Source organism: Erinaceus europaeus, chromosome 13, assembly GCF_950295315.1.
Source record: "Erinaceus europaeus chromosome 13, mEriEur2.1, whole genome shotgun sequence".
Taxonomy (NCBI): Eukaryota; Metazoa; Chordata; class Mammalia; order Eulipotyphla; family Erinaceidae; genus Erinaceus; species Erinaceus europaeus.
The window spans coordinates 19155761-19169934 of record NC_080174.1 but is presented as its reverse complement, the minus strand read 5'-3'; positions in this window follow the sequence as shown (position 1 = coordinate 19169934).

Here is a 14174-nt window from a genome sequence, read left to right as displayed (position 1 = left end):
AGACGATGGAGATGGCGGGGATGCAGCAGATGCAGAAGCAGAGGATGGAGACGATGGAGATGGCGGGGATGTGGGAGATGCAGAAGCAGAGGATGGAGAGGATGGAGATGGCGGGGATGCAGCAGATGCAGAAGCAGAGGATGGAGAGGCTGGAGATGGTGGGGATGCGGGAGATGCAGAAGCAGAGGATGGAGAGGATGGGGATGGCGGGGATGCAGCAGATGCAGAAGCAGAGGATGGAGACGATGGAGATGGCGAGGATGTGGGAGATGCAGAAGCAGAGGATGGAGAGGATGGAGATGGCGGGGATGCAGCAGATGCAGAAGCAGAGGATGGAGAGGATGGAGATGGTGGGTGTCCTCCATTTTGTAGATAGCTAGTAGGCATATTTTAGTTATCTTTCAAAGGACCTGTAGCTATACTAGTGTTTTGTTGTTTTGGATTCTTTTTTTTTTTTCATTTTCAACTTTAAAATAAAAAATATGGATAGCCAGTCAGAAATCGAGAGGGAAAGGGGAGATAAAGAGGGAGAGAGGTAGAGAGACACCCAAAGTCATGCTTCACCACTCATGAAGCTTTCCCCCTGCAGGTGGGGACCAGGGACTCGAACCTGCATCCCTGTGCACTGTAACATGTGCGCTCATCCAAGTGCACCAACACCTGGTGCCGGAGTATTGGACTCTTAAGCAGGAGGTCAAGAGTTCAGTCTCTGACTGCACATGTACCAGAATGATGCCTGGTTCTTCCTCTCCTATCTTTCTCACTAATAATTAAATACAGTTTTAAAAAAAGGTATGAATAGGGTAGTGAGATAGTTCTGGGTAGGATTCCTGCATTTCTATACATAGGACTCTTTTTTATTATTATTATTTAAAAAATGTTTATTTATTCTCTTTTGTTGCCCTTGTTGTTTTATTGTTGTAGTAATTGTTGTTGTTGATGTCGTCGTTGTTGGATTGGAGAGAGGAGGGGAAGACAGCGAGGGGAAGAGATAGACACCTGCAGCAGACCTGCTTCACGCTTGTGAAGTGACTCCCCTGCAGGTGGGGAGCTGGGCTCAAACCGGGATCCTTGAGCTGGGCCCTTGTGCTTTGCACCATGTGTGCTTAGCCCTCTGTGCTACCTCCAGGCTCCCAGGACTCTGTTCTGAGTCCCTGGTACACCACATGGGACACTTGGGAAAACTTTAATGCTATAGTCTCTCTCTTCCTTTATCTAAAAAGGTCAGTTTTTTTTTTTTTTTAACCAGAGCACTGCTCACTTCTGGTTTATGGTGGTGTGGGGGATTGAACCTGGACCTTTGGAGCCTCAGGCATGAGAGTCTCTTTGCATAACCATTATGCTATTTGGCCCCCCCAAAACGGTCAGTTTTTTACTCACACAAAAATAAAACTAAACAGTGATGCCTAGTTTTTGACTCCAAATTTCACAATCTCTCAGGGGCTCATTCTACCAGATTAAGGTGTTAGATTCTTTTCTGTTTTTGCCTTCAGGGTTATTCGAATCCACTGCTCCTAGAGGCTGTTTTTTCCCTTTTGTTGCCCTAGTTGTTTATCATTGTTGTTGTTATCATTGCTGTCATTGTTGTTGGGTAGGACAGAGAGAAAAAGAGAGAGGAGGGGAAAGCCAGAGAGGGGGAGAGAAAGATAGACACCTGCAGACCTGCTTCACCGCCTGTGAAGTGACTCCCCTGCAGGTGGGGAGCCGGGGGCTCCAACTGGGATCCCTGTGCTTTGCGCTATGTGTGCTTAACCTGCTGCGCTACCGCCCAGATCCCTCTTTTTTTTTTTTTTTTTAATTGGTGGGTTATTAATGTTTTACAGTAAAAAGGAACTCATTCTACTGAATGTAGTTGTTACACTTAAATTTTTTTTTTAGTTTTAAAAAAATATTTATTTATTCCCTTTTGTTGCCCTTGTTTTATTGTTGTAGTTATTATTGTTGTTATTGATGTCATTGTTGTTGGATAGAACAGAGAAACTGAGAGAGGAGGGGAAGACAGAGAGGAGGAAAGAGAGATAGACACCTGCAGACCTGCTTTACTGCTTGTGAAGCGATTCCCCTGTAGGTGGAGGTCCCAGGACTGGAACCAGGATTCTTACACCGAACCTTGTAATTTGTGCCACTTGCACGTAACCCACTGCGCTACTGCCCGACTCTCAGACTTAAATTTTTTTTAATCGGTGGGTTAGTAATGATTTATAGTAAAAAAAAATAAAGATGAGATGGGGAGGGTGAAGATGGCGTTGATGCAGAAGCAGAGGATGGAGAGGATGGAAACTGCAGGGATGCAGGGGATGCAGAAGCAGAGGATGGAGAGGATGGAGATGGTGGGGATGCGGGAGATGCAGAAGCAGAGGATTGAGAGGATGGGGATGGCGGGGATGCGGGAGATGCAGAAGCAGAGGATGGAGACGATGGAGATGGCGGGGATGCAGCAGATGCAGAAGCAGAGGATGGAGACGATGGAGATGGCGGGGATGTGGGAGATGCAGAAGCAGAGGATGGAGAGGATGGAGATGGCGGGGATGCAGCAGATGCAGAAGCAGAGGATGGAGAGGCTGGAGATGGTGGGGATGCGGGAGATGCAGAAGCAGAGGATGGAGAGGATGGGGATGGCGGGGATGCAGCAGATGCAGAAGCAGAGGATGGAGACGATGGAGATGGCGAGGATGTGGGAGATGCAGAAGCAGAGGATGGAGAGGATGGAGATGGCGGGGATGCAGCAGATGCAGAAGCAGAGGATGGAGAGGATGGAGATGGCGGGGATGCGGGAGATGCAGAAGCAGAGTATGGAGAGGATGGAGATGGTGGGGATCCAGGAGATGCAGAAGCAGAGGATGGAGAGGATGGAGATGGCGGGGATGTGGGAGATGCAGAAGCAGAGGATGGAGAGGATGGAGATGGTGGGTGTCCTCCATTTTGTAGATAGCTAGTAGGCATATTTTAGTTATCTTTCAAAGGACCTGTAGCTATACTAGTGTTTTGTTGTTTTGGATTCTTTTTTTTTTTTCATTTTCAACTTTAAAATAAAAAATATGGATAGCCAGTCAGAAATCGAGAGGGAAAGGGGAGATAAAGAGGGAGAGAGGTAGAGAGACACCCAAAGTCATGCTTCACCACTCATGAAGCTTTCCCCCTGCAGGTGGGGACCAGGGACTCGAACCTGCATCCCTGTGCACTGTAACATGTGCGCTCATCCAAGTGCACCAACACCTGGTGCCGGAGTATTGGACTCTTAAGCAGGAGGTCAAGAGTTCAGTCTCTGACTGCACATGTACCAGAATGATGCCTGGTTCTTCCTCTCCTATCTTTCTCACTAATAATTAAATACAGTTTTAAAAAAAGGTATGAATAGGGTAGTGAGATAGTTCTGGGTAGGATTCCTGCATTTCTATACATAGGACTCTTTTTTATTATTATTATTTAAAAAATGTTTATTTATTCTCTTTTGTTGCCCTTGTTGTTTTATTGTTGTAGTAATTGTTGTTGTTGATGTCGTCGTTGTTGGATTGGAGAGAGGAGGGGAAGACAGCGAGGGGAAGAGATAGACACCTGCAGCAGACCTGCTTCACGCTTGTGAAGTGACTCCCCTGCAGGTGGGGAAATGGGCTCAAACCGGGATCCTTGAGCTGGGCCCTTGTGCTTTGCACCATGTGTGCTTAGCCCTCTGTGCTACCTCCAGGCTCCCAGGACTCTGTTCTGAGTCCCTGGTACACCACATGGGACACTTGGGAAAACTTTAATGCTATAGTCTCTCTCTTCCTTTATCTAAAAAGGTCAGTTTTTTTTTTTTTTTTAACCAGAGCACTGCTCACTTCTGGTTTATGGTGGTGTGGGGGATTGAACCTGGACCTTTGGAGCCTCAGGCATGAGAGTCTCTTTGCATAACCATTATGCTATTTGGCCCCCCCAAAACGGTCAGTTTTTTACTCACACAAAAATAAAACTAAACAGTGATGCCTAGTTTTTGACTCCAAATTTCACAATCTCTCAGGGGCTCATTCTACCAGATTAAGGTGTTAGATTCTTTTCTGTTTTTGCCTTCAGGGTTATTCGAATCCACTGCTCCTAGAGGCTGTTTTTTCCCTTTTGTTGCCCTAGTTGTTTATCATTGTTGTTGTTATCATTGCTGTCATTGTTGTTGGGTAGGACAGAGAGAAAAAGAGAGAGGAGGGGAAAGCCAGAGAGGGGGAGAGAAAGATAGACACCTGCAGACCTGCTTCACCGCCTGTGAAGTGACTTCCCTGCAGGTGGGGAGCCGGGGGCTCCAACTGGGATCCCTGTGCTTTGCGCCATGTGTGCTTAACCTGCTGCGCTACCGCCCAGATCCCTCTTTTTTTTTTTTTTTAATTGGTGGGTTATTAATGTTTTACAGTAAAAAGGAACTCATTCTACTGAATGTAGTTGTTACACTTAAATTTTTTTTTTAGTTTTAAAAAAATATTTATTTATTCCCTTTTGTTGCCCTTGTTTTATTGTTGTAGTTATTATTGTTGTTATTGATGTCATTGTTGTTGGATAGAACAGAGAAACTGAGAGAGGAGGGGAAGACAGAGAGGAGGAAAGAGAGATAGACACCTGCAGACCTGCTTACCTGCTTGTGAAGCGATTCCCCTGTAGGTGGAGGTCCCAGGACTGGAACCAGGATTCTTACACCGAACCTTGCAATTTGTGCCACTTGCACGTAACCCACTGCGCTACTGCCCGACTCTCAGACTTAATTTTTTTTTAATCGGTGGGTTAGTAATGATTTATAGTAAAAAAAAATAAAGATGAGATGGGGAGGGTGAAGATGGCGTTGATGCAGAAGCAGAGGATGGAGAGGATGGAGACTGCAGGGATGCAGGGGATGCAGAAGCAGAGGATTGAGAGGATGGGGATGGCGGGGATGCGGGAGATGCAGAAGCAGAGGATGGAGACGATGGAGATGGCGGGGATGCAGCAGATGCAGAAGCAGAGGATGGAGACGATGGAGATGGCGGGGATGTGGGAGATGCAGAAGCAGAGGATGGAGAGGATGGAGATGGCGGGGATGCAGCAGATGCAGAAGCAGAGGATGGAGAGGCTGGAGATGGTGGGGATGCGGGAGATGCAGAAGCAGAGGATGGAGAGGATGGGGATGGCGGGGATGCAGCAGATGCAGAAGCAGAGGATGGAGACGATGGAGATGGCGAGGATGTGGGAGATGCAGAAGCAGAGGATGGAGAGGATGGAGATGGCGGGGATGCAGCAGATGCAGAAGCAGAGGATGGAGAGGATGGAGATGGCGGGGATGTGGGAGATGCAGAAGCAGAGGATGGAGAGGATGGAGATGGTGGGGATCCAGGAGATGCAGAAGCAGAGGATGGAGAGGATGGAGATGGCGGGGATGTGGGAGATGCAGAAGCAGAGGATGGAGAGGATGGAGATGGTGGGTGTCCTCCATTTTGTAGATAGCTAGTAGGCATATTTTAGTTATCTTTCAAAGGACCTGTAGCTATACTAGTGTTTTGTTGTTTTGGATTCTTTTTTTTTTTCATTTTAAACTTTAAAATAAAAAATATGGATAGCCAGTCAGAAATCGAGAGGGAAAGGGGAGATAAAGAGGGAGAGAGGTAGAGAGACACCCAAAGTCATGCTTCACCACTCATGAAGCTTTCCCCCTGCAGGTGGGGACCAGGGACTCGAACCTGCATCCCTGTGCACTGTAACATGTGCGCTCATCCAAGTGCACCAACACCTGGTGCCGGAGTATTGGACTCTTAAGCAGGAGGTCAAGAGTTCAGTCTCTGACTGCACATGTACCAGAATGATGCCTGGTTCTTCCTCTCCTATCTTTCTCACTAATAATTAAATACAGTTTTAAAAAAAGGTATGAATAGGGTAGTGAGATAGTTCTGGGTAGGATTCCTGCATTTCTATACATAGGACTCTTTTTTATTATTATTATTTAAAAAATGTTTATTTATTCTCTTTTGTTGCCCTTGTTGTTTTATTGTTGTAGTAATTGTTGTTGTTGATGTCGTCGTTGTTGGATTGGAGAGAGGAGGGGAAGACAGCGAGGGGAAGAGATAGACACCTGCAGCAGACCTGCTTCACGCTTGTGAAGTGACTCCCCTGCAGGTGGGGAAATGGGCTCAAACCGGGATCCTTGAGCTGGGCCCTTGTGCTTTGCACCATGTGTGCTTAGCCCTCTGTGCTACCTCCAGGCTCCCAGGACTCTGTTCTGAGTCCCTGGTACACCACATGGGACACTTGGGAAAACTTTAATGCTATAGTCTCTCTCTTCCTTTATCTAAAAAGGTCAGTTTTTTTTTTTTTTTTTAACCAGAGCACTGCTCACTTCTGGTTTATGGTGGTGTGGGGGATTGAACCTGGACCTTTGGAGCCTCAGGCATGAGAGTCTCTTTGCATAACCATTATGCTATTTGGCCCCCCCAAAACGGTCAGTTTTTTACTCACACAAAAATAAAACTAAACAGTGATGCCTAGTTTTTGACTCCAAATTTCACAATCTCTCAGGGGCTCATTCTACCAGATTAAGGTGTTAGATTCTTTTCTGTTTTTGCCTTCAGGGTTATTGGAATCCACTGCTCCTAGAGGCTGTTTTTTCCCTTTTGTTGCCCTAGTTGTTTATCATTGTTGTTGTTATCATTGCTGTCATTGTTGTTGGGTAGGACAGAGAGAAAAAGAGAGAGGAGGGGAAAGCCAGAGAGGGGGAGAGAAAGATAGACACCTGCAGACCTGCTTCACCGCCTGTGAAGTGACTTCCCTGCAGGTGGGGAGCCGGGGGCTCCAACTGGGATCCCTGTGCTTTGCGCCATGTGTGCTTAACCTGCTGCGCTACCGCCCAGATCCCTCTTTTTTTTTTTTTTTAATTGGTGGGTTATTAATGTTTTACAGTAAAAAGGAACTCATTCTACTGAATGTAGTTGTTACACTTAAATTTTTTTTTTAGTTTTAAAAAAATATTTATTTATTCCCTTTTGTTGCCCTTGTTTTATTGTTGTAGTTATTATTGTTGTTATTGATGTCATTGTTGTTGGATAGAACAGAGAAACTGAGAGAGGAGGGGAAGACAGAGAGGAGGAAAGAGAGATAGACACCTGCAGACCTGCTTTACTGCTTGTGAAGCGATTCCCCTGTAGGTGGAGGTCCCAGGACTGGAACCAGGATTCTTACACCGAACCTTGCAATTTGTGCCACTTGCACGTAACCCACTGCGCTACTGCCCGACTCTCAGACTTAAATTTTTTTTAATCGGTGGGTTAGTAATGATTTATAGTAAAAAAAAATAAAGATGAGATGGGGAGGGTGAAGATGGCGTTGATGCAGAAGCAGAGGATGGAGAGGATGGAGACTGCAGGGATGCAGGGGATGCAGAAGCAGAGGATTGAGAGGATGGGGATGGCGGGGATGCGGGAGATGCAGAAGCAGAGGATGGAGACGATGGAGATGGCGGGGATGCAGCAGATGCAGAAGCAGAGGATGGAGACGATGGAGATGGCGGGGATGTGGGAGATGCAGAAGCAGAGGATGGAGAGGATGGAGATGGCGGGGATGCAGCAGATGCAGAAGCAGAGGATGGAGAGGCTGGAGATGGTGGGGATGCGGGAGATGCAGCAGCAGAGGATGGAGAGGATGGGGATGGCGGGGATGCAGCAGATGCAGAAGCAGAGGATGGAGACGATGGAGATGGCGAGGATGTGGGAGATGCAGAAGCAGAGGATGGAGAGGATGGAGATGGCGGGGATGCAGCAGATGCAGAAGCAGAGGATGGAGAGGATGGAGATGGCGGGGATGCGGGAGATGCAGAAGCAGAGGATGGAGAGGATGGAGATGGTGGGGATCCAGGAGATGCAGAAGCAGAGGATGGAGAGGATGGAGATGGCGGGGATGTGGGAGATGCAGAAGCAGAGGATGGAGAGGATGGAGATGGTGGGTGTCCTCCATTTTGTAGATAGCTAGTAGGCATATTTTAGTTATCTTTCAAAGGACCTGTAGCTATACTAGTGTTTTGTTGTTTTGGATTCTTTTTTTTTTTTTCATTTTAAACTTTAAAATAAAAAATAATGATAGCCAGTCAGAAATCGAGAGGGAAAGGGGAGATAAAGAGGGAGAGAGGTAGAGAGACACCCAAAGTCATGCTTCACCACTCATGAAGCTTTCCCCCTGCAGGTGGGGACCAGGGACTCGAACCTGCATCCCTGTGCACTGTAACATGTGCGCTCATCCAAGTGCACCAACACCTGGTGCCGGAGTATTGGACTCTTAAGCAGGAGGTCAAGAGTTCAGTCTCTGACTGCACATGTACCAGAATGATGCCTGGTTCTTCCTCTCCTATCTTTCTCACTAATAATTAAATACAGTTTTAAAAAAAGGTATGAATAGGGTAGTGAGATAGTTCTGGGTAGGATTCCTGCATTTCTATACATAGGACTCTTTTTTATTATTATTATTTAAAAAATGTTTATTTATTCTCTTTTGTTGCCCTTGTTGTTTTATTGTTGTAGTAATTGTTGTTGTTGATGTCGTCGTTGTTGGATTGGAGAGAGGAGGGGAAGACAGCGAGGGGAAGAGATAGACACCTGCAGCAGACCTGCTTCACGCTTGTGAAGTGACTCCCCTGCAGGTGGGGAAATGGGCTCAAACCGGGATCCTTGAGCTGGGCCCTTGTGCTTTGCACCATGTGTGCTTAGCCCTCTGTGCTACCTCCAGGCTCCCAGGACTCTGTTCTGAGTCCCTGGTACACCACATGGGACACTTGGGAAAACTTTAATGCTATAGTCTCTCTCTTCCTTTATCTAAAAAGGTCAGTTTTTTTTTTTAACCAGAGCACTGCTCACTTCTGGTTTATGGTGGTGTGGGGGATTGAACCTGGACCTTTGGAGCCTCAGGCATGAGAGTCTCTTTGCATAACCATTATGCTATTTGGCCCCCCCAAAACGGTCAGTTTTTTACTCACACAAAAATAAAACTAAACAGTGATGCCTAGTTTTTGACTCCAAATTTCACAATCTCTCAGGGGCTCATTCTACCAGATTAAGGTGTTAGATTCTTTTCTGTTTTTGCCTTCAGGGTTATTGGAATCCACTGCTCCTAGAGGCTGTTTTTTCCCTTTTGTTGCCCTAGTTGTTTATCATTGTTGTTGTTATCATTGCTGTCATTGTTGTTGGGTAGGACAGAGAGAAAAAGAGAGAGGAGGGGAAAGCCAGAGAGGGGGAGAGAAAGATAGACACCTGCAGACCTGCTTCACCGCCTGTGAAGTGACTTCCCTGCAGGTGGGGAGCCGGGGGCTCCAACTGGGATCCCTGTGCTTTGCGCCATGTGTGCTTAACCTGCTGCGCTACCGCCCAGATCCCTCTTTTTTTTTTTTTTTAATTGGTGGGTTATTAATGTTTTACAGTAAAAAGGAACTCATTCTACTGAATGTAGTTGTTACACTTAAATTTTTTTTTTAGTTTTAAAAAAATATTTATTTATTCCCTTTTGTTGCCCTTGTTTTATTGTTGTAGTTATTATTGTTGTTATTGATGTCATTGTTGTTGGATAGAACAGAGAAACTGAGAGAGGAGGGGAAGACAGAGAGGAGGAAAGAGAGATAGACACCTGCAGACCTGCTTTACTGCTTGTGAAGCGATTCCCCTGTAGGTGGAGGTCCCAGGACTGGAACCAGGATTCTTACACCGAACCTTGCAATTTGTGCCACTTGCACGTAACCCACTGCGCTACTGCCCGACTCTCAGACTTAAATTTTTTTTAATCGGTGGGTTAGTAATGATTTATAGTAAAAAAAAATAAAGATGAGATGGGGAGGGTGAAGATGGCGTTGATGCAGAAGCAGAGGATGGAGAGGATGGAGACTGCAGGGATGCAGGGGATGCAGAAGCAGAGGATTGAGAGGATGGGGATGGCGGGGATGCGGGAGATGCAGAAGCAGAGGATGGAGACGATGGAGATGGCGGGGATGCAGCAGATGCAGAAGCAGAGGATGGAGACGATGGAGATGGCGGGGATGTGGGAGATGCAGAAGCAGAGGATGGAGACGATGGAGATGGCGGGGATGCAGCAGATGCAGAAGCAGAGGATGGAGAGGATGGAGATGGCGGGGATGTGGGAGATGCAGAAGCAGAGGATGGAGAGGATGGAGATGGTGGGGATCCAGGAGATGCAGAAGCAGAGGATGGAGAGGATGGAGATGGCGGGGATGTGGGAGATGCAGAAGCAGAGGATGGAGAGGATGGAGATGGTGGGTGTCCTCCATTTTGTAGATAGCTAGTAGGCATATTTTAGTTATCTTTCAAAGGACCTGTAGCTATACTAGTGTTTTGTTGTTTTGGATTCTTTTTTTTTTTTCATTTTAAACTTTAAAATAAAAAATATGGATAGCCAGTCAGAAATCGAGAGGGAAAGGGGAGATAAAGAGGGAGAGAGGTAGAGAGACACCCAAAGTCATGCTTCACCACTCATGAAGCTTTCCCCCTGCAGGTGGGGACCAGGGACTCGAACCTGCATCCCTGTGCACTGTAACATGTGCGCTCATCCAAGTGCACCAACACCTGGTGCCGGAGTATTGGACTCTTAAGCAGGAGGTCAAGAGTTCAGTCTCTGACTGCACATGTACCAGAATGATGCCTGGTTCTTCCTCTCCTATCTTTCTCACTAATAATTAAATACAGTTTTAAAAAAAGGTATGAATAGGGTAGTGAGATAGTTCTGGGTAGGATTCCTGCATTTCTATACATAGGACTCTTTTTTATTATTATTATTTAAAAAATGTTTATTTATTCTCTTTTGTTGCCCTTGTTGTTTTATTGTTGTAGTAATTGTTGTTGTTGATGTCGTCGTTGTTGGATTGGAGAGAGGAGGGGAAGACAGCGAGGGGAAGAGATAGACACCTGCAGCAGACCTGCTTCACGCTTGTGAAGTGACTCCCCTGCAGGTGGGGAACTGGGCTCAAACCGGGATCCATGAGCTGGGCCCTTGTGCTTTGCACCATGTGTGCTTAGCCCTCTGTGCTACCTCCAGGCTCCCAGGACTCTGTTCTGAGTCCCTGGTACACCACATGGGACACTTGGGAAAACTTTAATGCTATAGTCTCTCTCTTCCTTTATCTAAAAAGGTCAGTTTTTTTTTTTTTTTTTAACCAGAGCACTGCTCACTTCTGGTTTATGGTGGTGTGGGGGATTGAACCTGGACCTTTGGAGCCTCAGGCATGAGAGTCTCTTTGCATAACCATTATGCTATTTGGCCCCCCCAAAACGGTCAGTTTTTTACTCACACAAAAATAAAACTAAACAGTGATGCCTAGTTTTTGACTCCAAATTTCACAATCTCTCAGGGGCTCATTCTACCAGATTAAGGTGTTAGATTCTTTTCTGTTTTTGCCTTCAGGGTTATTGGAATCCACTGCTCCTAGAGGCTGTTTTTTCCCTTTTGTTGCCCTAGTTGTTTATCATTGTTGTTGTTATCATTGCTGTCATTGTTGTTGGGTAGGACAGAGAGAAAAAGAGAGAGGAGGGGAAAGCCAGAGAGGGGGAGAGAAAGATAGACACCTGCAGACCTGCTTCACCGCCTGTGAAGTGACTTCCCTGCAGGTGGGGAGCCGGGGGCTCCAACTGGGATCCCTGTGCTTTGCGCCATGTGTGCTTAACCTGCTGCGCTACCGCCCAGATCCCTCTTTTTTTTTTTTTTTAATTGGTGGGTTATTAATGTTTTACAGTAAAAAGGAACTCATTCTACTGAATGTAGTTGTTACACTTAAATTTTTTTTTTAGTTTTAAAAAAATATTTATTTATTCCCTTTTGTTGCCCTTGTTTTATTGTTGTAGTTATTATTGTTGTTATTGATGTCATTGTTGTTGGATAGAACAGAGAAACTGAGAGAGGAGGGGAAGACAGAGAGGAGGAAAGAGAGATAGACACCTGCAGACCTGCTTTACTGCTTGTGAAGCGATTCCCCTGTAGGTGGAGGTCCCAGGACTGGAACCAGGATTCTTACACCGAACCTTGCAATTTGTGCCACTTGCACGTAACCCACTGCGCTACTGCCCGACTCTCAGACTTAAATTTTTTTTAATCGGTGGGTTAGTAATGATTTATAGTAAAAAAAAATAAAGATGAGATGGGGAGGGTGAAGATGGCGTTGATGCAGAAGCAGAGGATGGAGAGGATGGAGACTGCAGGGATGCAGGGGATGCAGAAGCAGAGGATTGAGAGGATGGGGATGGCGGGGATGCGGGAGATGCAGAAGCAGAGGATGGAGACGATGGGGATGGCGGGGATGCAGCAGATGCAGAAGCAGAGGATGGAGACGATGGAGATGGCGGGGATGCAGCAGATGCAGAAGCAGAGGATGGAGAGGCTGGAGATGGTGGGGATGCGGGAGATGCAGCAGCAGAGGATGGAGAGGATGGGGATGGCGGGGATGCAGCAGATGCAGAAGCAGAGGATGGAGACGATGGAGATGGCGAGGATGTGGGAGATGCAGAAGCAGAGGATGGAGAGGATGGAGATGGCGGGGATGCAGCAGATGCAGAAGCAGAGGATGGAGAGGATGGAGATGGCGGGGATGCGGGAGATGCAGAAGCAGAGGATGGAGAGGATGGAGATGGTGGGGATCCAGGAGATGCAGAAGCAGAGGATGGAGAGGATGGAGATGGCGGGGATGTGGGAGATGCAGAAGCAGAGGATGGAGAGGATGGAGATGGTGGGTGTCCTCCATTTTGTAGATAGCTAGTAGGCATATTTTAGTTATCTTTCAAAGGACCTGTAGCTATACTAGTGTTTTGTTGTTTTGGATTCTTTTTTTTTTTTTCATTTTAAACTTTAAAATAAAAAATATGGATAGCCAGTCAGAAATCGAGAGGGAAAGGGGAGATAAAGAGGGAGAGAGGTAGAGAGACACCCAAAGTCATGCTTCACCACTCATGAAGCTTTCCCCCTGCAGGTGGGGACCAGGGACTCGAACCTGCATCCCTGTGCACTGTAACATGTGCGCTCATCCAAGTGCACCAACACCTGGTGCCGGAGTATTGGACTCTTAAGCAGGAGGTCAAGAGTTCAGTCTCTGACTGCACATGTACCAGAATGATGCCTGGTTCTTCCTCTCCTATCTTTCTCACTAATAATTAAATACAGTTTTAAAAAAAGGTATGAATAGGGTAGTGAGATAGTTCTGGGTAGGATTCCTGCATTTCTATACATAGGACTCTTTTTTATTATTATTATTTAAAAAATGTTTATTTATTCTCTTTTGTTGCCCTTGTTGTTTTATTGTTGTAGTAATTGTTGTTGTTGATGTCGTCGTTGTTGGATTGGAGAGAGGAGGGGAAGACAGCGAGGGGAAGAGATAGACACCTGCAGCAGACCTGCTTCACGCTTGTGAAGTGACTCCCCTGCAGGTGGGGAGCTGGGCTCAAACCGGGATCCTTGAGCTGGGCCCTTGTGCTTTGCACCATGTGTGCTTAGCCCTCTGTGCTACCTCCAGGCTCCCAGGACTCTGTTCTGAGTCCCTGGTACACCACATGGGACACTTGGGAAAACTTTAATGCTATAGTCTCTCTCTTCCTTTATCTAAAAAGGTCAGTTTTTTTTTTTTTTTTAACCAGAGCACTGCTCACTTCTGGTTTATGGTGGTGTGGGGGATTGAACCTGGACCTTTGGAGCCTCAGGCATGAGAGTCTCTTTGCATAACCATTATGCTATTTGGCCCCCCCAAAACGGTCAGTTTTTTACTCACACAAAAATAAAACTAAACAGTGATGCCTAGTTTTTGACTCCAAATTTCACAATCTCTCAGGGGCTCATTCTACCAGATTAAGGTGTTAGATTCTTTTCTGTTTTTGCCTTCAGGGTTATTCGAATCCACTGCTCCTAGAGGCTGTTTTTTCCCTTTTGTTGCCCTAGTTGTTTATCATTGTTGTTGTTATCATTGCTGTCATTGTTGTTGGGTAGGACAGAGAGAAAAAGAGAGAGGAGGGGAAAGCCAGAGAGGGGGAGAGAAAGATAGACACCTGCAGACCTGCTTCACCGCCTGTGAAGTGACTCCCCTGCAGGTGGGGAGCCGGGGGCTCCAACTGGGATCCCTGTGCTTTGCGCCATGTGTGCTTAACCTGCTGCGCTACCGCCCAGATCCCTCTTTTTTTTTTTTTTTTTTAATTGGTGGGTTATTAATGTTTTACAGTAAAAAG